The sequence below is a fragment of the Schistocerca serialis genome, chromosome 1 (assembly GCF_023864345.2).
Source record: "Schistocerca serialis cubense isolate TAMUIC-IGC-003099 chromosome 1, iqSchSeri2.2, whole genome shotgun sequence".
Lineage (NCBI taxonomy): Eukaryota > Metazoa > Arthropoda > Insecta > Orthoptera > Acrididae > Schistocerca > Schistocerca serialis.
In genome coordinates this window covers 668,023,351-668,049,589 of record NC_064638.1, presented here as the reverse complement: position 1 = coordinate 668,049,589, position 26,239 = coordinate 668,023,351, and positions in this window count along the sequence as shown.

Genomic DNA, 26,239 nt, shown 5'->3' with positions numbered 1-26,239 from the left:
GGAAAGCAAATTATAATAGTACATCATTTGCAATGTTTGTAGGAAAAAGTGAAATGAGTTTAAAATTTTAAAAAATAGAAAAATGAAAAACTAGATTAAAATGTAAGTGCCGTGTTTCACTTTCAAAGAAACACCGAATGTGCAGTAAAAACTAATACAAAATTGACATCACTGAGTCAACGAAAAATAACGTTCCATATATTTCACTTGAAGAAAATCGACCGTGACTAATAGAGAATTCTTTTTCAGCAGTTAATGCAATAGCTAATTAAAGACGAGGACTATTTGTTAGGCTGGGGAGATTATTCAGTTTGAATTTCAAAATTACACTATATTTTGTCATATTTCATTATGCTGCACAATGTGCATTTAAATTCTAATGATTTCAGTTTCCATCGCGTTGTGGCTATTTTTTCTGAGCAACAGCTCTTCCTTAGTGTGTTACATACGTCTTGCCTTGAATTCTTAGCACAGTATTCTTCTTCATTTTTCTAATCTTGTCTTTTTCTTTCATCGTGAAACGATGGACACAAAAGATTCGCATCGTAAATAACTGAAATAAAGTGAAATGTACAACTACTTGTTGCTTGTAAGAAAGTGGGCGAGAAGCAGGTTATAACATTTTTACCATCGGGACCAGACACGCTAGACACATGCAGCATTCCTCATGTCATGAAGAAATGAACTTGCAGACGGATCAATTTAGTGAAGGTATTTTGAACTAAGGGGAGGCTTGTTAGCTACTTTCAACTTATCCCAAGTTATTAGAGATACCACACTTAGCGATTTACGAATTTTGCCATTTCAGCACTTCCCATTTCCAGCCTTCAATTACAGCGCGCACAGAGATTCTTCAGCAGACATTCATCTCTAGTTTCATACATGAAAGGAAGTTATTAGCCATACCACATTCAGCGGGAAAATGTGAAATTTTCACATTTCAGCGTTTCCTATTTCCAGCCTTCAACACAGCGTTCACAGAGGTGCTTAAGCAATCATTCTCCTCGAGTTTCATACATACGAGGAACGGGAAGAAGGGCTGACAACTGCTACCATACGAAGTATCACTTGTTGCGCACTTCACAGTGGTTTACAGGGCGTAAATCTACATTTACATCTATACTCCGCAAGCCGCCCTACGGTGTGTGGCGGAGGGAGCTTTTACCACCGTCACTTCCCCCATTTCCTGTTCCAGTCGCGTATGCCTCGCGGGCAGAACGACTGGTGGTAAGCCTACATGTAGGCTAAGCTCTCTCTAATTTTATCCTCGTGGTCTTTTCACGGGGAAGCAACATATTGGTTGACTCTTCTAGGAACGTAGGCTCTCGGAAATTTAATAGTACACTATACCACACTATATCGTGATGCAGGACGGCTCTCTTGCAGCATCTACCCCTGGTGTTGGCTGAGCATCTCGGTAAGGATTTCACGCTTACTAAGTAAACATGTAGCGGAAGGTTTTGTTCTTCTTTGGATGTTACCTGCACTGAAGAGCCAAAGAAACTGGTACACCTGCCAAATATCATGCAGAGCCCCGCGAGCACTCAGAAGTGCGCAATACGACGTGACATGGTCTCGACTAATGTCTGAAGTGGTACTGGAAGGAACTGACTCCGTAGTCCTGCAGGACTGCCCATAAATTCGCAAGAGTACGAGGTGGGGAGATCTTTTCGAACAGCACGTTGCAAGGCATCCCAGGTATGCTCAATAATGTTCATGTCTGGTGAGTTTGGTGGCCAGCGGAAGCGTTTAAACTCAGAAGAGTTCATGGAGACACTCTTAGCAATTCTGTACGTATGAGGTGTCGCATTGTTCTGCTGGAATTGCCCAAGTCCGTCGGAATGCACAGTGGACATGAATGGATTCAGGTGGTCAGACAGGATGCTTACGCACGTATCACCTATCAGAGTCGTATCTAGCCGGCCGGAGTGGCCGAGCGGTTCTAGGCGCTACAGTCTGGAACCCCGCGACCGCTACGGTCGCAGATTCGAATCCTGCCTCGGGCATGGATGTGTGTGATGTCCTTAGGTTAGTTAGGTTTCAGTAGTTCTCAGTTCTAGGGGAGTGATGACTTCAGCGGTTAAGTCCCATAGTGCTCAGAGCCATTTGAACCATTTTTAGTCGTATCTAGACATATCAAGAGTCACATATCACTCCAACTGTACACGCTCCACACCATTACAGAGCATCCACCAGTTTGAACAGTCCCCTACTGATATACAGCGTCGATGGATTCATGAGGTTGTCTCCACGCCCGTACACGTCCATCCTCTCGATACAATTTGAAACGAGACTCGTCTGACCAGGCAACATGTTTCCAGTCATTCACATTCCAATGTCGTTGTTGACGGGCCCAGCGAAGCGTGAAGCTTTGTGTCATACGGTCATCAAGGGTACACGAGTGGGCTTTCGGCTCCGAAAAAAAAAAAAAAAAAAAAAAGGCTCTGAGAACTGAGAGAAGTCATCATCAGTCCTATACACTTAGAACTACTTAAACCTAACTCCTAAGGACATCGAACCTGCGACCGTAGCAGCAGCGCGCTTGCTGACTGAAGCGCCTAGAACCGCTCGGCCACAATAACCGGCTCCGAAAGCCAATATCGATGATGTTTCGTTGAATGGCTCGCACGCTGACTCTTGTTGATGGCCCAGCACGGAAAACTGCTGCAGTTTGCGGAGGGATTATACTTGTGTCACGCAGAACGATTCTCTTCAATCGTCGTTGGTTTCGTTCTTGCAGGAGGTTTTTCCGGCTGCAACGATGTTGGAGAATTGATGTTTTACCTGATTGCTGATATTCACGGTACACTCGTGAAATGGTCGTACGAGAAAATCCCCACTTTATCTCTACCTCAGAGATGCTGTATCCCATCGCTCGTGCGCCGACTATAGCGCCACGTTCCAACTCACTCTAATCTTCATAACCTGCCGTTGTAGCAGCCCTAACCGATCTAACAACTGCGCCAGACACTTGTCTCATATAGGCGTTCCGACCGCAGCGCCGCATTCTGCTTGTTTACATATCTCTGTATTTGAATACGCATGCCTACACCGGTTTCTTTGGCACTTCAGTGTATTTCCACTATCATTTCTACCTGGAACGGATCCCTTACTGACGAGCAATAGCCAAGTATTAGTCGGACTCGTGTTTTGTAAGCTACCTGCTTTGATGATGGACTACATTTCCTGCGGGTTCTTTCAATGAGTCTCAGTCTGGCATCTGCCTTACAAGCGTTTAATTTTATGTAGTCATTCTACTTCAAATCACTCCATACATACCGGCCGCGGTGGTCTAGCGGTTCAGGCGCTCAGTCCGGAACCGCGCGACTACTACGGTCGCAGGTTCGAATCCTGCCTCGGGCATGGATGTGTGTGATGTCTTTAGGTTAGTTAGGTTTAAGTAGTTCTAAGTTCTAGGGGACTGATGACCACAGATGTTGAGTCCCATAGTGCTCAGAGCCAGCCACTCCATACATATACTGCTAGATACACTGATGGAAAAAAAACCGCAGCACTAAAAAATAATCAATGTAGAGTAGTGAAATTTCAGAAAATCCTTTGTCTAAGAAACGCATTTAAGTGATTCACATTGCAAGACCACAGGTTAATGTAGAGCAAGATAAGCCATAGCATATATGTAACGCTCGTGCATTAATAATCAGTATAACCGCCAGAGTGCGTTCGGAGCCCGGTATTCTTGCGACTGTGCATTCTCATGGTCACCGCTGCCAGCAATCATATACAGTAATTACATTCCTATCAAGTGTTTCTGCAATATCGCCGAAGGAACATCCAGCTTCTCGTAGCCCTATTACACGACCTCGTTCAGTTTCAACGGGTTGTTGATAATGGCGTCCTTGTCGCCCTGAAGGCCTTCTTGACTAACATCGACTCACCACGTCCAGTCTGAAAGGTAACTAACAGTCACCACCGTTACAACGTGTATTTAAAGCAAGCCTAGTTTGCATCCTCATAGTGGCGCTACTAACTGCGACTGGTGCGAAATTTGAATAGACATCATCTTCCAGATGTAGGAATCCTCCTACCAACTTCCGCACAACTCCTTCTTGGAGGTGTGATTTTCTTTCCGTCAATGAACACTACTGGCCATTAAAATAGCTACACCACGAAGATGACGTGCTGCAGACGCGAAATTTAATCGACAGGAAGAAGATGCTGTGATATGCAAATGATTAGCTTTTCAGAGCATTCACACAAGGTTGGCGCCGGTGGCGACACCTACAACGTGCTGACATGAGGAAAGTTTCCAGCCGATTTCTCATACACAAACAGCAGTTGACCGGCGTTGCCTGGTGAAACGTTGTTGTCTGGTGAAACGATGTTGTCATGCCTCGTGTGAGGAGGAGAAATGCGTACCATCACGTTTCCGATTGTAGCCTTACGCGATTGCGGTTTAGCGTATCGCGACACTGCTGCTCGCGTTGGTCGAGATCCAATGACTGTTAGCAGAATATGGAATCGGTGGGTTCGGGAGCGTAATTCGGAACGCCGTGCTGGATCCCAACGGCCTCGTATCACTAGCAGTCGAGATGACAGGCATCTTATCCGCATGGCTGTAATGGATCGTGAAGCCACGTCTCGATTCCTGGGTCAACAGATGAGGACGTTTGCCAGACAACAACCATCTGCACGAACAGTTCGACGACGTTTGCAGCAGCATGAACTATCAGCTCGGAGACCATGGCTGCGGTTATCCTTGACGCTACATCACACACAGGAGCGCCAGCGATGGTGTACTCAACGACGAACCTGGGTGCACGAATGGCAAAACGTCATTTTTTCGGATGAATCCAGGTTCTGTTTACAGCATAATGATGGTCGCATCCGTATTTGGCGACATCGCGGTGAACGCACATTGGAAGCGTGTATTCGTCATCGCCATACTGGCGTATCACCCTGCGATATGGTATGGGGTGCCATTGGTTACACGTCTCGGTCACCTCTTGTTCGCACTGACAGCACTTTGAACAGTGGACGTTACATTTCAGAAGTGTTACGACCCGTAGCTCTACCGTTCATTCGATCCCTGCGAAACCCTACATTTCAGCAGGATAATGGACGACCGCATGTTGCAGGCCCTGTACGGGCCTTTCTGGATACAGAAAATGTTCGAGTGCTGCCCTGGTCAGCACCTTCTCCAGGTCTCCCACCAACTGAAAATGTCTGGTCAATGGTGGCCGAGCAACTGGCTCGTCACAACATGCCAGTCACTATTCTTGATCACCGAGCGAGGTGGCGTAGTGGTTAGCACACTGGACTCGCATTCGGGAGGACGACGGTTCAATCCCGTCTCCGGCCATCCTGATTTAGGTTTTCAGTGATTTCCCTAAATCGTTTCAGGCAAATGCCGGGATGGTTCCTTTGAAAGGGCACGGCCGATTTCCTTCCCAATCCTTCCCTAACCAGAGCTTGCGCTCCGTCCCTAATGACCTCGTTGTCGACGGGACGTTAAACACTAACCACCACCACCACCTACTCTTGATGAACTGTGGCATCGTGTTGAAGCTGCATGGGCAGCTGTACCTTTACACGCCATCCAAGCTCTGTTTGACTCAATGCCCAGGCGTATCAAGGCCGTCATTATGGTCAGAGGTGGTTGTTCTGGGTACTGATTTCTCAGGATCTATGCACCAAAATTGCGTGAAAATGTAATCACATGTCAGTTCTAGTATAATACACTCCTGGAAATGGAAAAAAGAACACATTGACACCGGTGTGTCAGACCCACCATACTTGCTCCGGACACTGCGAGAGGGCTGTACAAGCAATGATCACACGCACGGCACAGCGGACACACCAGGAACCGCGGTGTTGGCCGTCGAATGGCGCTAGCTGCGCAGCATTTGTGCACCGCCGTCGTCAGTGTCAGCCAGTTTGCCGTGGCATACGGAGCTCCATCGCAGTCTTTAACACTGGTAGCATGCCGCGACAGCGTGGACGTGAACCGTATGTGCAGTTGACGGACTTTGAGCGAGGGCGTATAGTGGGCATGCGGGAGGCCGGGTGGACGTACCGCCGAATTGCTCAACACGTGGGGCGCGAGGTCTCCACAGTACATCGATGTTGTCGCCAGTGGTCGACGGAAGGTGCACGTGCCCGTCGACCTGGGACCGGACCACAGCGACGCACGGATGCACGCCAAGACCGTAGGATCCTACGCAGTGCCGTAGGGGACCGCACCGCCACTTCCCAGCAAATTAGGGACACTGATGCTCCTGGGGTATCGGCGAGGACCATTCGCAACCGTCTCCATGAAGCTGGGCTACGGTCCCGCACACCGTTAGGCCGTCTTCCGCTCACGCCCCAACATCGTGCAGCCCGCCTCCAGTGGTGTCGCGACAGGCGTGAATGGAGGGACGAATGGAGACGAGTCGTCTTCAGCGATGAGAGTCGCTTCTGCCTTGGTGCCAATGATGGTCGTATGCGTGTTTGGCGCCGTGCAGGTGAGCGCCACAATCAGGACTGCATACGACCGAGGCACACAGGGCCAACACCCGGCATCATTGTGTGGGGAGCGATCTCCTACACTGGCCGTACACCACTGGTGATCGTCGAGGGGACACTGAATAATGCACGGTACATCGAAACCGTCATCGAACCCATCGTTCTACCATTCCTAGACCGGCAAGGGAACTTGCTGTTCCAACAGGACAATGCACGTCCGCATGTATCCCGTGCCACCCAACGTGCTCTAGAAGGTGTAAGTCAACTACCCTGGTCAGCAAGATCTCCGGATCTGTCCCCCATTGAGCATGTTTGGGACTGGATGAAGCGTCGTCTCACGCGGTCTGCACGTCCAGCACGAACGCTGGTCCAACTGAGGCGCCAGGTGGAAATTGCATGGCAAGCCGTTCCACAGGACTACATCCAGCATCTCTACGATCGTCTCCATGGGAGAATAGCAGCCTGCATTGCTGCGAAAGATGGATATACACTGTACTAGTGCCGACATTGTGCATGCTCTGTTGCCTGTGTCTACGTGCCTGTGGTTCTGTCAGTGTGATCATGTGATGTATCTGACCCCAGGAATGTGTCAATAAAGTTTCCCCATCCTGGGACAATGAATTCACGGTGTTCTTATTTCAGTTTCGAGGAGTGTATATCTGTCCAATGAATACCTGTTTATCATCTGCATATCTTCTTGGTGTAGCAATTTTAATGGCCAGTAGTGTAATTTGTGGGCGTAACTGCTTCCAGTGATGGTTCTGCAGTTGTGTAAACATACAGCGAAGCATCTTGACGTGTATGTAAACGCAGTACGTTACATTTGTTTATGTTGAGAGTCAATGATCGCTCCATGCACCAATCGCCGATTCTCTTCAAAGCTTCCAACATTTCGCTATAGTTTTCCAGCGTCGCGATCTCTATGCATACAACAGCATAACCCGCGAAATACCTCATTCAAATTCCGACGTTATCTACTAAATCATTTACATATACTGCGAAAGTAATGACCCTAAAATACCGCCCTGGAACACGAGCGAAGTTACTTTTGCACCTGAAGACTCCTTTCCGTTCAGTAGTCGAAGAAGGTAAAATGTCCGCACCGTTGAATAAAATGCCGCGGGCAGTGAATCGTAACGACGTGACCGCGAGGAGAAGCTCTGGTTTTACAGTTTTCGCACGGTAGTAGCGTCATCAGAGCGCCCCCGCCTCACACGTAAGCCGCAAAATACTGGCTGTAGTGACGTCAGAGGCGCGTGCCCCGTGGCACGCACCGCCAGTGGCCTTGAGTTCGGCAGAACACGCTTGGAGGTAGCCTCGCGAAGGCAGGCGACAGATCGACTGTCTCCCCACGCAGTTAACGAGAGCTACCGGTGACGCGCACTATCGCTTGCTTGCACTCTCGCTAGAAGTGCAATAGTCCCGCACCTGGGGGACCACGTGTTCATTGCGTCAGTAAGGAAGGCGACTGGCAGGAAACGAACATCCTGTACCAAACACGGAACACATCGACTGCTGTATGGGGTGGTTATGAGCATTGACACAGAGCCACAAAACACCGTGTTTGTCTTCTGCGCGATATCAAAATCGTAGTCGTAAAAGTAAAGGAAAGAAAACCTTTCAGAAAAGATGATGCGTCAGCGATTGAAGGTCGTTCGCATAGTCTACGGTCGATAGTGACATGTGTACCTTGCACCTGCCGAGCTAGCCATCGTCTTTACTCTGCTTACTCATAAACAAATAACCTTTAAGATTCAGGAGGCTTTCATTTTTTTCTGGTGCGACTGTATAAGCTGCGCGTGGCGTTTAGGAGTCTGAAAATCTGTTGCTGTATTCGGGTAGTGAGTCCAGATTCCATAGCGTGCGGAATCCAGCGGACCGAAATCTGTTTTATAATGTTAAGGCACAACTGCTCCCCATCTATACCTTCACCTCTGTACGCTGTCGCACAACGAATTCACCCGACACTCTGCACACAGCATGTGCAACGAAATGAGCAACAACTAATAAAAACGTCAAGGTCGTCACCGAATCTCAACACAGAATAAAAAAAGTTAAGTCAGGATAAGATTATTATACTGAAACGGCTAGGCCTCAAACTGTCTCAAGACAGCGAAAACCAACTCGGTAGTCGATATGAACATCTCACCAATGTTGTGCCTCACTGTATTCAAACCTATGTACCAAATCACAACTGTCAATACGAAGTCTTGCTATTCCACCGCTCACGAGGTGCCAGGAAGAAGTGTCGTTTTCCTGTGGTATAGTTTCCACAAAACGAATGGTTTGGGTCACCTAATCAGTGACTGCATGCTACTTTAGCTTTTAATATCGTCTTTAGCAACAGCGGCTTTGAAAAACAATTAATCTCCCCAAATGGCTTGATGGGAGACAAACTCCTTTTGCTAACATGTCTTGAACATTTTAATACTGACCTTACTATTAATTGGTGGTCTAAGTAAGTAGCCGTCCGCTGTGATCGAGCAGTTCCAGGCGCTTCAGTCCGGAACCGCACTGCTGCTACGGTCACAGGTTCGAATCCTGTCTCGGGCATGGATGTGTGTGTGATGTCCTTAGGTTAGTTAGGTTTAAGTATGCAAGTAGGCTGTTTATGTTTTCTCTATGTAAGTAGGCTGTTTATGTTTTCTTATTGGCAACGTTACGTAGCGCTCAATATGAAAATCACTGGCTGTGCTGGTGTGCAGTCTGTGGCTGCTTTGCATTGTTGTAATACTCGCCATTGTAGTGTTAGGCAGCTGGCTGTGAACAGCGCGTAGCGTTGCGCAGTTGGAGGTGAGCCGCCAGCAGTGGTGGATGTGGGGAGAGAGATGGCGGAGTTTTGTAATTTTTCATGAACTGCTATATTTATATATGATGATATCAAGGTAAATACATTGTTTTTTCTCTATTAATATCTTTCATTTGCTAACTATCCCTATCAGTAGTTAGTGCCTTCAGTAGTTTGAATCTTTTATTTAGCTGGCAGTAGTGGCGCTCGCTGTATTGCAGTAGCTTGAGTAGCGAAGATTTTTGTGAGGTAAGTGATTTGTGAAAGGTATAGTTTAATGTTAGTCAGGGCCCATTCTTTTGTAGGGATTATTGAAAGTCAGATTGCGTTGCGCTAACAAAATATTGTGTGTCAGTTTAAGCACAGTCCTGTATAATTGTTCAAAGGGGACGTATCATATGTCGACCCTTAGCCGAGGATACCTCACTGGAATCTTCTGATTTTTTCTTGTAGTTTGTGTAATTAATGTAGATTTTGTTTATTGCTAGAGCGTAGTTGTAGAGAGAATCTCCTTTGTAGTTGCAGTCTTTCATTGTTGTACAGTAAAACAGTTGTGGCATGCATGTAGATTTGCAGCAAGTTTTTCGCAGCTGCGCTTGCAATTAACTAAACATTATTTTCAGTGCTATGTTAATGTGTTCCCCTATTTTTGCTCTTCAAATTGTGCTTTTCTGTGTTATCGTGTGAAATATTGTGACAATTATGGCGTGTGAAAAACGTAATACTAGGCTCCAAAGTAAACTGAGAAATGACAGTGAAGACGAAAGCAGTGTGTTAGCGCTGCAGAGTAATGAATTAACTGATGTTCAAAGTAGTAATTTGGTAATTGTGCATAGGGAAATGGAGCGGGCTGCAAACAATGGTGTAGACAGTGAAACAGGTAGTGAACAGGGAAGCATTATCGATCGATCGGTCGGCAACAGCTCGCCTCAGGAATCCGAAATGATAGGAAACAATCTCGCAAATACTGTAGATTCAGGTTTTGGGTTCTCACCGTTTCCTCAAATGAGTCAAGAAACATTTTCTGCTTGTCAAAATGTGAATGCTGCCGGTGCAACTTCCACTGCCGAAAAGCACTGAGGAACATGTTTCAGACACCAGTGCATTGTTATTACAATTAATGCAACAAATGGGACAAAAGCTTGAAAAGTTAGACACAATGGAACAACACCAGAGACAAACACAGCAACAGTTAGACACAGTGGAACAAAATCTCAAAAAGTTAGACACAATGGAACAAAATCTTCAAAAGTTAGACACTACACTTGAACAAACACGTGAAGATTTAACCACTGAGTTACATAACATCGAATCGAAATGTCAAAAGGTCTGTAATGACGTAAAAACACAAATTTGTGAGCATTTCCAACCTATTTTTTCGCGTCATGAAAATGTATTACAGAATCACGAAGCAGCCATAAAGGGACTGCAAACTATTGTTCATGAAAATCATGAGACCTTGCAAGCTAAAATTGACTTAGTTGCATCTACCGATTCGGTTACGCAACTTGCAAAAACTCAGGAAAACTTAAAGGACACAGTAGATGCTCTGAAACTTGGTTCAGAAAAACACACTGAGGAAATAAGTACACTATCGGAGAAAGTAGCCGAACTTTCGGATCAGGTCACTAACTTATCTACAAAGGTAGATGATGATCTGAATAACACAAGACCCGTAGCCTTCACTGACACAGAAGAGTATGAACAAATAAGAAAATTCAAACAAAATCAAAATCAAATCAATACACAGTACAAAAGAGAAATCCGGGAAGTACAAGATCAGTTGACGCAGGTAATACAAGAATTACATATTTCAGAGGACACTCGCGCTCCAATACGGGAAGAGGGACATATAAATACGGAACAACCACAAAATAATAACACAGGACACTTCGGAAATTATGAAAGAAATTGGCAAGGCGCATTGGATTTTGAGATGGAACCGCCGAAACGAAGTAACAATGACCGACATGCGACTCGCCGACATGACGATTTTGACTATAAGCTGTTCATTACTACACGTAAATTCAAAACATTTAAGAATTCTGGCAATGACATTCATCCACAAGCATGGCTCCATCAATTCTCTCATTGTTTTCCTCCCAACTGGTCGTTAGAACACAGATTAGAATTTATGTGTGGCTACTTAGAGAATGAACCAGCTGTAAGAATGCGATCGGTCATTCACGATTGCCACAGTGAAGGAGAATTTTACCATGCCTTCCTCTCAGCAAATTGGTCTCAAGCCACACAAGACCGAGTAAAACATGGCATCATAATGATGAAACATTTCGAACAATCTGAATTCTCCAGTCTTGTGAAATATTTTGAAGACATGTTGCACAAGAATCAGTACCTGTCAAACCCATACAGCCCCTCAGAACTCATCCGCATTTGCTTACTCAAATTGCCTGAACATTTACGACATATTATTTTAGCAGGACGTTGCAAAGAAGACATTGAGGCTTTTCAGGGACTGTTACAAGAACTGGAAATTGACACAGACAGTCGCGGGATGCGAAAACAGGAAAACAATCACTACAGGTCACTTCCGTCACAATTCCGTGACGACAGAAACAATAACTGGACACGACAGGTCTATTCTTACAACGCAAATCGTGACCAAAATAGACACCACCCGTACGACAACCGTTGGCAGAGTAGTAATAATTACAGGGAAAGATCACCTCTCCGCAGTAGTGACTATCACAGAGACAATCAGAGAAACAGACAATATGGGAACCAAAATAATTATTATTACGGGAGACAGAATAACTTTAGACGCAACGGTCCAGCGCGCAGTTATGATTCAGGGAGAAATTCTCCACCACTTAACCGACAAGAAAGAAACTACAGGAACTACCGACATGACGACAGACAATGTGATCGTAACGACAGACCTGAATTGCATCAGAACTGGCGGGATTCAAACAGAGCAGGGCCTTCTTGTCACGGTGAATTTGTAGTAGTTAGGTCTCCAAATCCCAATAACGACGCGCGCCAACAAAGAGACCATAGGCAATGACTCACACCGCTGGATGCCACAAAACGTACTTATGAAACTGACGACGCAGCTGCCGTAGCTAGTAATTACGTAAAAATGGAAGACATTAGGGACATCTTACTCCAAGAACACGACGTAAAACATAACAACATTGCATATCCTGTGATTCATATTACAGTAAATGACGCAAAATTTACGGCCGTACTTGACTCTGGCAGTCCCATTTCAGTAATCAGTGAAACAGCCTTTAGCAAATGCAACAAATCGAACGATTGCCCCACACTTCCGTTACGTAAGATTAAATTACAAGGTGCAATCTTTGGAAAAAGTGTAGATGTACGCCAACAAACCAACTTAGAATTCTTTTGTCAAAGCCACAGCTTCTCTATGAACTTTCTTATTGTTCCATTATTGTCGACGGAAATTATACTGGGAGTAGACTTTTTGAATGAATACAAAGCAATCTTAAACTTTCACGATGCTGAAATAACTTTAGAAAAAGAAGGTAAGTCAGTAGCTTTGAAATTTGAAGATTAACTCTCAAACCATGACGAAGAAATTAATCGGCTTTACCTCCTGTTAGACAACAGTTCGGAATTTTCGACGGAACTTGACGCTAACAATTATTCTGCAAGTACTGACAGGGATGATATCGACGGCGCATTTGACACTAATAAGTTAATTCAGAATAAAATTCAAACAATTGAGAATTGTAATGACACTGATAGGCAAAACCTTTTTGAGATTTTACAAGCACATTCCACAGTTTTTACTCACAAAACAGGTACAATCAAGGGATTTCAATACCAATTTCGTGTTCGTGAGCATACTAAACTTTGTGTTAGACCATACGTAATTCCAGCACATTATAGGGACCGTGTTAGAACAGAAATACAATCTATGCTTGACGAGGGCATTATTGAGCCTGCAGTAAGCTCATACAACAATCCGTTACATGTTGTTGAGAAGAAAAATGGATCGATCAGGCTTGTCTTAGATTCGAGACAAATCAATACTATCATTATTCCTGAAACAGACAGGCCGCAGACGATGGAAGAACTTCTTCAAAATTTTAATGGTGTAAAAGTGTCGTCTTCCATTGATCTCAGATCCAGCTTTTATCAGATCGAACTTCATCCAGAATGTAGAAAATACACAGCTTTCCTTTGTTTCGGCGTTTGTTATCAGTTTCGGAAACTTCCTTTTGGTTTGAACATTTCTTCAGCAGCATTCATTCGCGGGCTAAATTCCATATTACCTGAATTCTTAAAACGTCACATCACCTTATATGTAGACGATATTCTGATAGCAGAAGCCTCATGGGAACAACACAATCGCATCCTCAACAGCGTGTTACATATTTTTGTAGAATCTGGAATTACAGTTAACTTGGAAAAGTCTGAATTCGGTAGGACAAAAGTGAAGTTTTTGGGACATATTATTTCTTCTGAAGGCATTCAGCCGGATCCTGAAAAGTTAGAAGCAATCAGAGCCATTCCAGTTCCATCTACAAAAAGACAAGTCCGCAGTTTTCTAGGTCTCGTAAATTTTTACCGTCGTTTTCTGAATATGCAAATTCTTGTTACACCAAAACTTTGTTCTCTCACTGGAAAAAATACTATTTGGAACTGGGACGAACAAGCACAGTTGGAATTCAATTCTTTGAAAGAATCGCTACTTAACGCGCCAATACTAGCTCATCCAGATCTGTCACAAGATTTCTGCCTTAGCACGGATTCTTCTAAAGTCGGTCTTGGTGCCCATTTATTTCAAGAAGCCATAGAAAATGACACTACCGTTCAGAAAACCATTACTTTTGCTAGCCGAGTGCTAACAAAATCTGAAAAAAATTATTCCGTTACTGAATTAGAAGCTTTGGCTATCGTTTGGGCATTTAACAAATTCCGTTTCTTTCTTTCTGGTAAGCACGTAAAAGTATACAGTGATCATCGTGCATTACAATTTCTTATGTCTTCAAAATTAAATCATGACAGGTTAAAACGTTGGGCATTGTTTCTGCAAGAATTCCGCTTCACAATAGTCTACATTCCCGGCAAGGAGAACATTGTTGCGGACGCACTGTCACGCGCACCAGCTGGGCTTGAGAAAAGTAACACAGAAGGCAACCTCGAGAAAAATTTCAGTATTCTTTACATTCAGAAAGTCGCCTTTGAAAACTTCATCACCACATCTTTAAAGGACATTGCTCATGAACAAGATAAAGATCCGATTTGGAAAGACATCAAGAGCAAATGGCATGAAAAGACACACACACACACAGATTCGGCATTATTATCTGGTTAGAAACAACATACTCTTCAAACGCTGCACTGTTGATGACAAGATATGGGTACTTTGCATTCCAGACGATTTTGTTAATAAGCTCATTTGGTACATTCATTTCAGCTACGCACATTTTGGTCCACGAAAATGTTATCATATTCTTCGAACGACTTGTTATTTTAACAATATGGAAAAGAGAATTCGAAGAGTCTTGTCTATTTGTAAACTTTGTCAAAAGGCGAAACCATCTACTGTCTCACATCGTGCTCCGTTATTTCCTATTATTCCTTCTAAATTGAAAGAATTTGCTGCTGTTGATCTCTTGGGACCGCTTGTCAGAACATCTAATGGATTTTCGTACGTTTTAGTCGCTGTTGAACTTACTTCAAAATTTGTTTCTTTCACTCCGTTACGTAAAGCCACTGGACGATCTCTATCCAACGCCTTTGTTAAAAATTTCTTACGTGAAGATGGACACGTTAGCAAAGTCATTTCAGATAACGGACCGCAATTCAGATCTGCTGTTTGGTCACGCATGCTTCGGAATCATAAAATCAAACCTGTTTTTATTTCATTGTACTCACCACATTGTAACCCGTCTGAACGGATTATGAAAGAAATCAATAAGCTTTGCAGACTTTATTGTCACAGAAAGCATCAGCATTGGGACAGATATTTACACTCATTTCAAAATGTACTGAATGAAATGCCTCATGATTCCACTGCTTTACCACCTACTCTTGTACTAAAGAATGAAGAACCACCGAACAGAATCAGAGAGCTTGTACCTTTCCCAAATACACGTAGACTTCGACACAAAGACATAATTGATTTGGCTCTTAAAAATATAAAATCTGCAGCAGACAAAAGGAGAAAACTACACGGTAAAGCAAATGCAAAGAAATTGTATATTGGTCAGAAAGTTCTCATTAAAGCTCATTCATTGTCACATAAGAAGAAACACTTGAGTCACAAATTCTTTCTAGTTTACAATGGACCTTACAGAATCCGACGTATACCACATGATAATTGCGTTGAAGTTGAAACTCTGCGTACTAGGAAGAGTAAAGGTTTACACCACATTTCACATGTAAAACCGTTTATTGAAAGATAATCTGCTTTTTAACTTTGTCTTTGCCATATAACTTTTCACTTTACATTACTAGTATGCTGTGTCAGACTTAAGAAACTTTTAACATACAACAATGTTTGAAGTTAAATATCCAGTCTAGAACCTAGGGAACATTTTTAAACAGAAATTACGAATGCATTGTTATAGTGAACAGACGACACAGTGTTGTATTTGTACATTCTTGCTTGTTAGTTGCACGATTACGTAACGACTATAAGGCTCACATACTTAGAACATTTACCAGTACCGCTAATGAGATTTTAATGCAACATTTTGGTTTACTTGAAAATATATTCTGGATTTAAAGTACTTTCTGTGAGATACCAGATGACACAGTGGTTAGTTTATGTGACAGCTACACGATTTTATCACGACGCTACTAATGAGTGACAATATACAATGTTGCTTTTGTGGTGTTTCTGTTTTATATCTGCACAGTTTTTCTGTTTTATTCTGGAAAGTAAAACATGTTTTAGTAGTAACTTTTGTGGTATAGCTACAATGAGACTGCCTTTTCCGTAGCACAACAATACGTTACAGCACAGTACTTTCTTCATCATGGCAATAAGCGCAATAACTACGATATCTATACATAAAGCATTTCACTTTTGTTTATCATGAGGTAAGTACATTGGCTTCTGCAGAACTTAGCTTTCAGAGGACAATAACTACGACACTTCCACAGAGATTATCTTACAGCAAGACGCACATTAGCACTACAGGACACGTATTTTAGTGATTAATTTTGCACTTAAATCATTTATTTTTAAAGATATTTGAAGTACAATGATACAAAGGTTTTCCGTGATACATTTCATTCCGTTGCTGTAATCTGTAACACTTGAGGATATAATTACATTTATCCTCAGGGGGGTACACGCTTACTTTGTGTACCATGTGTGTGGCAACCACAAGGAACCCTAGCTAATATGGTATTTGCTTATACAACTTTACACATCGGTACCATATTTCTCTAACACACAGCTATCTGATCATGTAACTGAGAGAGACAAACATTTATTTTACTATATCAGTGACAGATGTTTACGTAATTACACAGTTGGATAACTTCACACTTATGAAACTGTATTTTGTCTGTACTTTGTAAACTGTTCATATTTTTCCGGACCCATTGTGATACTATGAGAGCTTTGAATGATGTATTTGGTATGAGATCATGATTTTTAAAGTACGTTTGAGGTAGGTGACACTATTTAAATGAGTAGAGAATTCTTTTTAGGTTTTGAAATTATTGGAGGAAGCTACGACGATTTTGAGATTTGACTGAGGTGTTATGATATTATTACGACGACGATGTGTATTATGCTGCTGAGGTATGTTTATGATTAATAGGCTGATGCTATATGAGTTATTTGATTAAGCCACGTAGCTGTTATGATGAAATATTGAAGAAGTGTCGACGAATAAGGTAAGGAATAATGAGTAGTGTTTAGGGACTCTGGTTTGTGAAAAAGGTTGTTGGAAACCAAGATTCATACTTTAAGAGTTATGAAATGTGTGTAAATGCGTGAACATATCACAATGCTGGCGAAAATTTTTTGGACACTGTTATATTTATAAGGTTTTGTTTCTACACATTTGCAACGCAAATTCTCGACCCTTGAAATTTTGTATATGAGACTGTCACAGTAGCGGAAACTGCTGTCGTAAATATTTCCGTAAGAAAGTTAAGTGACCACCTGCACGTAATGCGTCGTGGGCACGCAGCTGTGTCAGACGCCGGGAGAACAAGTCATTAGTGAGTCCCTCATCAGAAGCACAGGTAGAAAAAAAGAAAGGGGAGGCCATTGTCCTCGCTATTGACATTTCCTTGTTGAAAGCATACTGTGGAGCTCGTAATTTATGATATTTACTAAAATGCCTAATGAAATGATTAGAAACATTTTACATCTATTGTCTTTGTAGTTAAGAGATTGCTCATTTTGTTTAATATCTGGTTTCCAGCTGTGTTGCAGCATTGGTTTCATAAAATAAACTTAAATGCATCTGCTAATGTGAACACTTTCTGTCAACAGATTTATTAAATAATTATTTTCTGATCCACATTCTTCGAAAAAGGAGCTCTTGGAATGGAGAGAACAATAAGAAGGGACTAATAACAGTAACTGCATCTATAATTTTCTTTTCAAGTACTTGGTAACGTTTTTGGTAGAAAAACTTCTTGTGGTGCACCACTTTAATTACATAGACATTAAGATGTGAATATACATTTCCCTTATCTGCATTGTTGTTTTTACTGTAATATTTTTTCTGCTAGAGCTATGTCATGTTTAGGTATAAGTTACTGCTGTTTGCCAGGCATAGTGTTACTGAATTTGACTTTGTGTTACTCTGCTAAGCCAGTTTTACTACTCATTTATTTTTCTTGTTGCTGCACATTGGCTCATATTAGTTGTAATGTTGCATTGCTTGGTAATTTAGATTTACTGTAGCTTGCTTTGCAATTTTCCATTTTTTTGGTCATTGCTGTTTGTGTTACTTATTTTGTGCTGCTGCATTGCCTCGTCCCTTAGTTTAGCATCTGAGCTCAGTAGATTTAAGTTAGCTTAAGAGGGGTAGACTATATAAGAAACTGACTATGGAGAATAGGTAAAGAATGCATTGCGAAGTTATATGAAAAAGATTTCGGTCAAAATGAGTAATGTACAATCAGAAATAATTATTTTGAAAGAAATATGAATAGAATACAGAGAGCAGGTATAGATAGGACTTTTTGGGAATAATGATGAATGAAGGGAGATCTCCAAGAAGTAAAGAAAGTTTTGTTTGCAAAATACTGCAGTACAACAACCCCTGTCCTTTCCTTTTGTATTATCCCACTATATGTTTGTGTACCCTTGTGTATTTGTTTTCTTCCTGTCTCTGTGTAGTTTCATAGAATTTTTTTTTCTTCTAATACTAAGCTACATTCACTATGATGAGGAATACTGTTATCCTCAAATATAATTGGCATTAATAATATGTTATTTACTTGTAAAGATGTTTAGACATTATTTATTCTGTTTTGGTTTTAATGCTCCTGTGTAAAGTTGATGTTTCAAAAGTTATTCTGATCTTTTATGTGTTTACTTATGTCATAATTCCTGTAACACTGATGTATATGTTAGTTCGGTTCTTTTGTAAAGCCTGTACTACAAATGTTATCTGTACTATTATGTTCTTTAATGATGTATTTTGTAATTGTATTTTCATGTTGTAAATTTATAATTGTATAGACACCAGTTCTTCACATTAAGTCACATTTCACTGCACACGTTTCTGTTGGTCATAGTATATGGACAATATGTGAGAAGTAGGGACTGATAGTGTTTGCACGTGTGTTACTAATTCAGCAAGGGACTGGATAACAGCATTGCTGGTTCTAAGGACAATTCCAAAAACTTTGTGAGTGCACAAGTGGTGGTTTATGGACTTGCTACATTATCCGCAAGACTCTTCAGTGGTGATTGTGCACCTGCACATTCACAACAGATGGCTGCTGGCCATCTCAACAAGGACTACAGTGGGTCTGCATCTATGATGACCCACCAACGCCATTATTTCTACAAGGACTGCAGTGGGTCTGCACCTCTGGTGGCTCACCAATACCATGCTCTCTACCAGGACTACAGTGGGTCTGCTCTGTGATGACCTACCTACCAATATTCTTCAAAACTTGGACTGACTCTGTGGTGGGTTTGCTCTGTTGTGGCCCATTACATGTCTGCATGTCAAGAGTCAGCACTGTCTGTCCGTTGGAAGGACAACACTACTTCTTCAAGACTGCATGGAAATCCACTACTTCCGTGTGCATTTTCTTTTACTGCTCAGACTTTGAGAAAAACACTGCAATGTTACTGTGATGAATGATCAGGACTGTCTTTATGGACTGTGAGAAAATTTTAGCTTTTGACCAACAATGTATCAATAAGTGTGTGCATTTAATTTCTTTGTTATTGTAATTATGAAAAATTTTTTCAAATCTGTATTGTGCACTGCCCAAACCAATTTGTAAAATTTTTTGTGGGGAGCATGGGGGCTATGTAAGTAGGCTGTTTATGTTTTCTCTATGTAAGTAGGCTGTTTATGTTTTCTCTATGTAAGTAGGCTGTTTATGTTTTCTTATTGGCAACGTTATGTAGCGCTCAATATGAAAATCACTGGCTGTGCTGTGTGTAGTCTGTGGCTGCTTTGCATTGTTGTAATACTCGCCATTGTAGTGTTAGGCAGCTGGCTGTGAACAGCGCGTAGCGTTGCGCAGTTGGAGGTGAGCCGCCAGCAGTGGTGGATGTGGGGAGAGAGATGGCGGAGTTTTGTAATTTTTCATGAACTGCTATATTTATATATGATGATATCAAGGTAAATACATTGTTTGTTCTCTATTAATATCTTTCATTTGCTAACTATCCGTATCAGTAGTTAGTGCCTTCAGTAGTTTGAATCTTTTATTTAGCTGGCAGTAGTGGTGCTTGCTGTATTGCAGTAGCTTGAGTAGCGAAGATTTTTGTGAGGTAAGTGATTTGTGAAAGGTATAGTTTAATGTTAGTCAGGGCCCATTCTTTTGTAGGGATTATTGAAAGTCAGATTGCGTTGCGCTAACAAAATATTGTGTGTCAGTTTAAGCACAGTCCTGTATAATTGTTCAAAGGGGACGTATCAAGTAGTTCTAATTCTAGGGGACTGATGACCTCAGATGTTATGTCTCATAGTGCTTAGAGCCATTTGAACAATCTGAAACTGAGCAGGTCAGAATGTTATGGGCCCCCAACAGACGAACTACAGTAAAGGCGCGATTAGTTGACTGACGGCTCCCAGCTACTGATCGTCAGAAGTCGGCACCGTTCGGAAAACTTCGTGTCTGCTGTTTTCTGTCTCAGACTGCTGCCATCCTCAGCAACCACAAAGTCGTGACACTGTAATTTCCTGACGAAGTGCTGCTGTGTTGCCTGTGTGAGTGATTAAATGATTAATGACAGTTACTGTAGTTACATCTAAATGCATTATACAATATAGTTACATCAAATGCATTTCGCAATACGAGACGCGATAAGAAATGTTTACTAAATGTATTGAATGTCATTTATCTTCTACTCATTATGTTTCATTACAGCAGCCATAATATAATACCATATTCCTTGCTAGAAATAGATACCGCATTCGAAGATGTCTGTTACATACGTGTCAAAATTTACACCATAGCAGCTGATTGGTGCGATGGTCCGTGAATTGTCAGTTCTGGAAGACAAGCTGTAAAGCACCCCCCTCTCACATCCTCCAGTCCCGCAATGGCCGAGGTACTTACCCCTCCACCCCTGAGATAAGCGACCAACTTCACTAATCTCACATGTTAAAATACTACTGTCTCTCTTAAGTATTCTTGTTCGTTATTGAACAGGAAAACTACACTCTTAAGAAGCTCATAAGGGTAGTTGACGTTTTCGGATTAGGTTGTGTGTGCTAAATGCGTCTTCGAACCGCAGGTCGAACGAACTCTTGATTCGAGCCGCATGGGAACAACGGGTCGCAGTTGAACAGCCACTGGTTTATAGTAAGCAGGACATACACAATTTAAACGCGCAGCTGTGATTCCTTGAACCCGTTTTCTGTCGGACTCCAGTATTTTAGACACGCAAAGTGGGATGGACTATTGCCATTGGCAACACTGGAGGCCTGGTATCATCCCGTCAGCGGAATTGGGTAACGCTTGGTTAACAATTCCCGCCAGCGTGACGTCACACAAAATATAGACGGCCGCAGGATCGGCTGTCGCCTTTCGTTAGCATTCGATACAAAAAGATATCACTCTTGGAATCATCATCAGTTATCTGCTATATTAGCAGGTCCTTTGGCTCTCCATTTTCTGCGATCCATTGCTTCCTTCTTAAGGCTGCTGTATGTTGTACCGTCCATCATGTCATCCAGTATCTGGAATCTCTTCCTTTCTCGCTTCCTTTTCCCTTCTACATAACCTTCTAAAACTGTTTTTATCAGTCCATCATTCTTTCTTAATATATGCCCAATCCAATTTCTTTTTCTTCTCTTTATTACATCTAGTAACTGTCTTTTCTCTCCCACTCTTCTCAGTACCTCTTCATTTTTTACTCTGTCCATCCAACTTATTCTTTCCATCTTCCGCCATGTCCAGATCTCAAAAGCCTCCAGCCTTTCTCTGTCTTTTATCCTCATAGTCCACGTTTCAGCGCCATATACACTCCTGGAAATGGAAAAAAGAACACGTTGACACCAGTGTGTCAGACCCACCATACTTGCTCCGGACACTGCGAGAGGGCTGTACAAGCAATGATCACACGCACGGCACAGCGGACACACCAGGAACCGCGGTGTTGGCCGTCGAATGGCGCTAGCTGCGCAGCATTTGTTCACCGCCGCCGTCAGTGTCAGCCAGTTTGCCGTGGCATACGGAGCTCCATCGCAGTCTTTAACACTGGTAGCATGCCGCGACAGCGTGGACGTGAACCGTATGTGCAGTTGACGGACTTTGAGCGAGGGCGTATAGTGGGCATGCGGGAGGCCAGGTGGACGTACCGCCGAATTGCTCAACACGTGGGGCGTGAGGTCTCCACAGTACATCGATGTTGTCGCCAGTGGTCGGCGGAAGGTGCACGTGCCCGTCGACCTGGGACCGGACCGCAGCGACGCACGGATGCACGCCAATACCATAGGATCCTACGCAGTGCCGTAGGGGACCGCACCGCCACTTCCCAGCAAATTAGGGACACTGATGCTCCTGGGGTATCGGCGAGGACCATTCGCAACCGTCTCCATGAAGCTGGGCTACGGTCCCGCACACCGTTAGGCCGTCTTCCGCTCACGCCCCAGCATCGTGCAGCCCGCCTCCAGTGGTGTCGCGACAGGCGTGAATGGAGGGACGAATGGAGACGTGTCGTCTTCAGCGATGAGAGTCGCTTCTGCCTTGGTGCCAATGATGGTCGTATGCGTGTTTGGCGCCGTGCAGGTGAGCGCCACAATCAGGACTGCATACGACCGAGGCACACAGGGCCAACACCCAGCATCATGGTGTGGGGAGCGATCTCCTACACTGGCCGTACACCACTGGTGATCGTCGAGGGGACACTGAATAGTGCACGGTACATCCAAACCGTCATCGAACCCATCGTTCTACCATTCCTAGACCGGCAAGGGAACTTGCTGTTCCAACAGGACAATGCACGTCCGCATGTATCCCGTGCCACCCAACGTGCTCTAGAAGGTGTAAGTCAACTACCCTGGCCAGCAAGATCTCCGGATCTGTCCCCCATTGAGCATGTTTGGGACTGGATGAAGCGTCGTCTCACGCGGTCTGCACGTCCAGCACGAACGCTGGTCCAACTGAGGCGCCAGGTGGAAATGGCATGGCAAGCCGTTCCACAGGACTACATCCAGCATCTCTATGACCGTCTCCATGGGAGAGTAGCAGCCTGCATTGCTGCGAAAGGTGGATATACACTGTACTAGTGCCGACATTGTGCATGCTCTGTTGCCTGTGTCTATGTGCCTGTGGTTCTGTCAGTGTGATCATGTGATGTATCTGACCCCAGGAATGTGTCAATAAAGTTTCCCCTTCCTGGGACAATGAATTCACGGTGTTCTTATTTCAATTTCCAGGAGTGTAGAAGAACACTCCATACGACATTTTATGAGTCTCTTTCTGAGTTCTCTGTCCAGACCGCTGCAGAAGATTCTCCTTTTCTTTTGCCATTGCTATCCTTGTTTTAATATCTGTGGTGCACTTCCAGTCAGTGTCTATCCTGCTTCCAAGATACTTAAAATTTTGCACCTGTTCTAGTATTTCTCCATTCAGCATAATTTTTATTTCCTTATTTCCTCCTAGTGCCAATACTTTTGTTTTATTTGTGTTAATTTTCATTCCATATTTTTTTCCGTAAGTTGCAATGGTGTCCACCAAATCCTGTCATCAGCAAATCTCAAACACCCTACTCTTCTTCGTCCAATTTCTACTCCTTTGTCATCTAATGAGCATTGGTCAATCATATTTTCCAAGCAGTGGTTGAAAAGAATAGGTGATAAACAGCATCCTTGTCTTACTCCTTTTCCTAGTCTGATCCAGTTTGTACTTTCTCCTCTCACTTTAACTGAAACTTTTTGATTAAGATATAATGAGTTTATAAGTCTTCTGGTTTTCCAGCCCACTCTCTTTACCCTCATTATAGTCGCCAGCTTGTCCCAAACCACACTGTCAAATGCCTTTTCTAGATCGATGAAGCACATATATAGGTCTCTTCCTTTTTCAATAAACCTTTCTCCCAACATTCGTAGGAGCCCTATTGCATCTCTGGTGCCCGTATTCCGTCTAAAGCCAAACTGCTCCTCGCCAAGATTCTTCCCCATTACTGTTTCAAGTCTTTTATTAATTATTCTTAACATCACTTTGGCTGCATGTGAAATGAGGCTGATTGTCCTGTGCTCGCTGCATTTCTTGGTTCCTTGTTTTTTCGGTAATGGGATCATTACTGTTGTCACAAAGTCCTCAGGCCATTCACCACTATCATATATTTTATTACATAACCTCAATATTTCTCTTATTCAATCGTGGTTCAAGCATTTTAGTATTTCTCCCGGTATTGTATCTGTACCTACCGCTTTGCCATTTTTCATTGCAGCTATGCCAGACTTGACTTCTTCCATTATGATGGTCGGTCCTTTCTCGTCATCACTTACACTGTTGTGTGATTCAAGTTCCAGAGTTTCTGGTTTGCTATTTGTGTCATAGAGTTCTTTTATATATTCTTCCCATCTCTGGAGGACATCGTCACGGTCTTTGTACACTACCTCTTCGTCTTTACTCAAAATTTCCATAGTAGCACTTCCTGCTCTGTTTTGTTCCCATGTCATAGTCTTTACTCTTTTGTATAGCAAGTCGTATCTTCCCTTCCTGTCCAGTTCTTCAATTTCATCACATTCCTCTTTTGGCCATTTTTTCCTAGCCTGCTCTGTTTCTCTTCGCAATTCATTATTTAACCTTCGGTATATCTTTCTTGCATCTTCAGTGTTCTTGTTTTTCAATTTTCTTCTCTCCTCCATCTTGGAAATCATTTCTTGTGTGACCCATGGTTTTTTTGACCTTTCCCCTTTTACATATCCTATATTTTGCTGTCCTGCTTTAATGATTCCTTCTATCAGCATATTCCAGTACTTATTGGCATTATCAGGTGCTTCTTTGTCTCGTAATGTGTTTAGAAACTCCCGAGACAGCATTTCTGTAATTTGTTCTTTGTTGGATCTTATCTTCTCTAAATCCCACTTCTTCGCCATGGTCGCTTTCTTCAGTTTTTTCAGTCTTATTTCTATTTCTGCCATAAGTAAGTTGTGGTCACTATTAATATCTACACCTGGTAATGTGTGCACCTTCTTGATTCCATTCCTGTATCTTTCTTCTACCAGTATAAAATCGATTTGGTTTCTGTATTTATCCCCTGGTGATTTCCAAGTGTAGAGCCTCCTCTTGTGGTTCTTGAACCATGTGTTTGCCGCTATCAGCTTCCTTTCCCTGCCGAAGTCAATTAACCATTCACCTCTGTCATTTCTCTTTCCGAGACCATGACTGCCTACTATGTTTCCCTCTTGCCCTTGTCCGCAGCTCGTGGTCGTGCAGTAGCGTTCTCGCTTCCCACGCCCGGGTTCCCGGGTTTGATTCCCGGCGGGGTCAGGGATTTTCTCTGCCTCGTGATGACTGGGTGTTGTGTGCTGCCCTTAGGTTAGTTAGGTTTAAGTAGTTCTAAGTTCTAGGGGACTGATGACCATAGATGTTACGTCCCATAGTGCTCAGAGCCATTTGAACCATTTTTGATCCTCTTTCCCTTCTCCCACAATGGCGTTCCAGTCTCCCATTACTATTTTGCAGCATTTTTATTTTCGTCCATTATTCTCTCTATTAAATTGTACGTTTCCTCTACAATTTGGTCATCACGTTCTGAAGTTGGCATATATAACTGGACAATCAGTAAATCTTTTTGTGCTCCTTTCAGCCTTACACCAATAACCCGGTCATTTGCATAGTCTACATATTCCACACATTTAGCCAATTCCTTTGTCATAATCATTCCTACTCCATTAATTCCTTTTACTTCTCCTCCTGAGTAGTAGAATACATATTCATCTGACAATAACTCTCCATGTCCATTCCATCTTACCTCAGCAACTCCTACGAGGTCCATATGATTCTTTTCCATCTCTCTTTTAAGGTTTTCTAGTTTTCCTGCTTGTAGCAGAGTTCTGACATGCCAGGTACCTATTCTCGTTTTGATTTTTTGCCTCCTTTGAAGTTGTCCGTCCCCCCCCCCCCCCCCCCCCCCCCCCGGAGATCCGAATGGGGGACTATTTTACCTCCGGACACTGATTTAACATGAGAGGAAGCAATTTTTGTGCATAAAATGGAGACTGCATTATGCAAGGAAGATAATCTGCGGTGGTATTCCGTTGCCTTCCGCAGTTCTGGAGGCCGCCCCTAACATGGGATACAGACACCTTTTGCAGCCGCCCGCTCCGGGTCAGACGCTGCATGAGAAGTATAGGTTGGAACATGAAA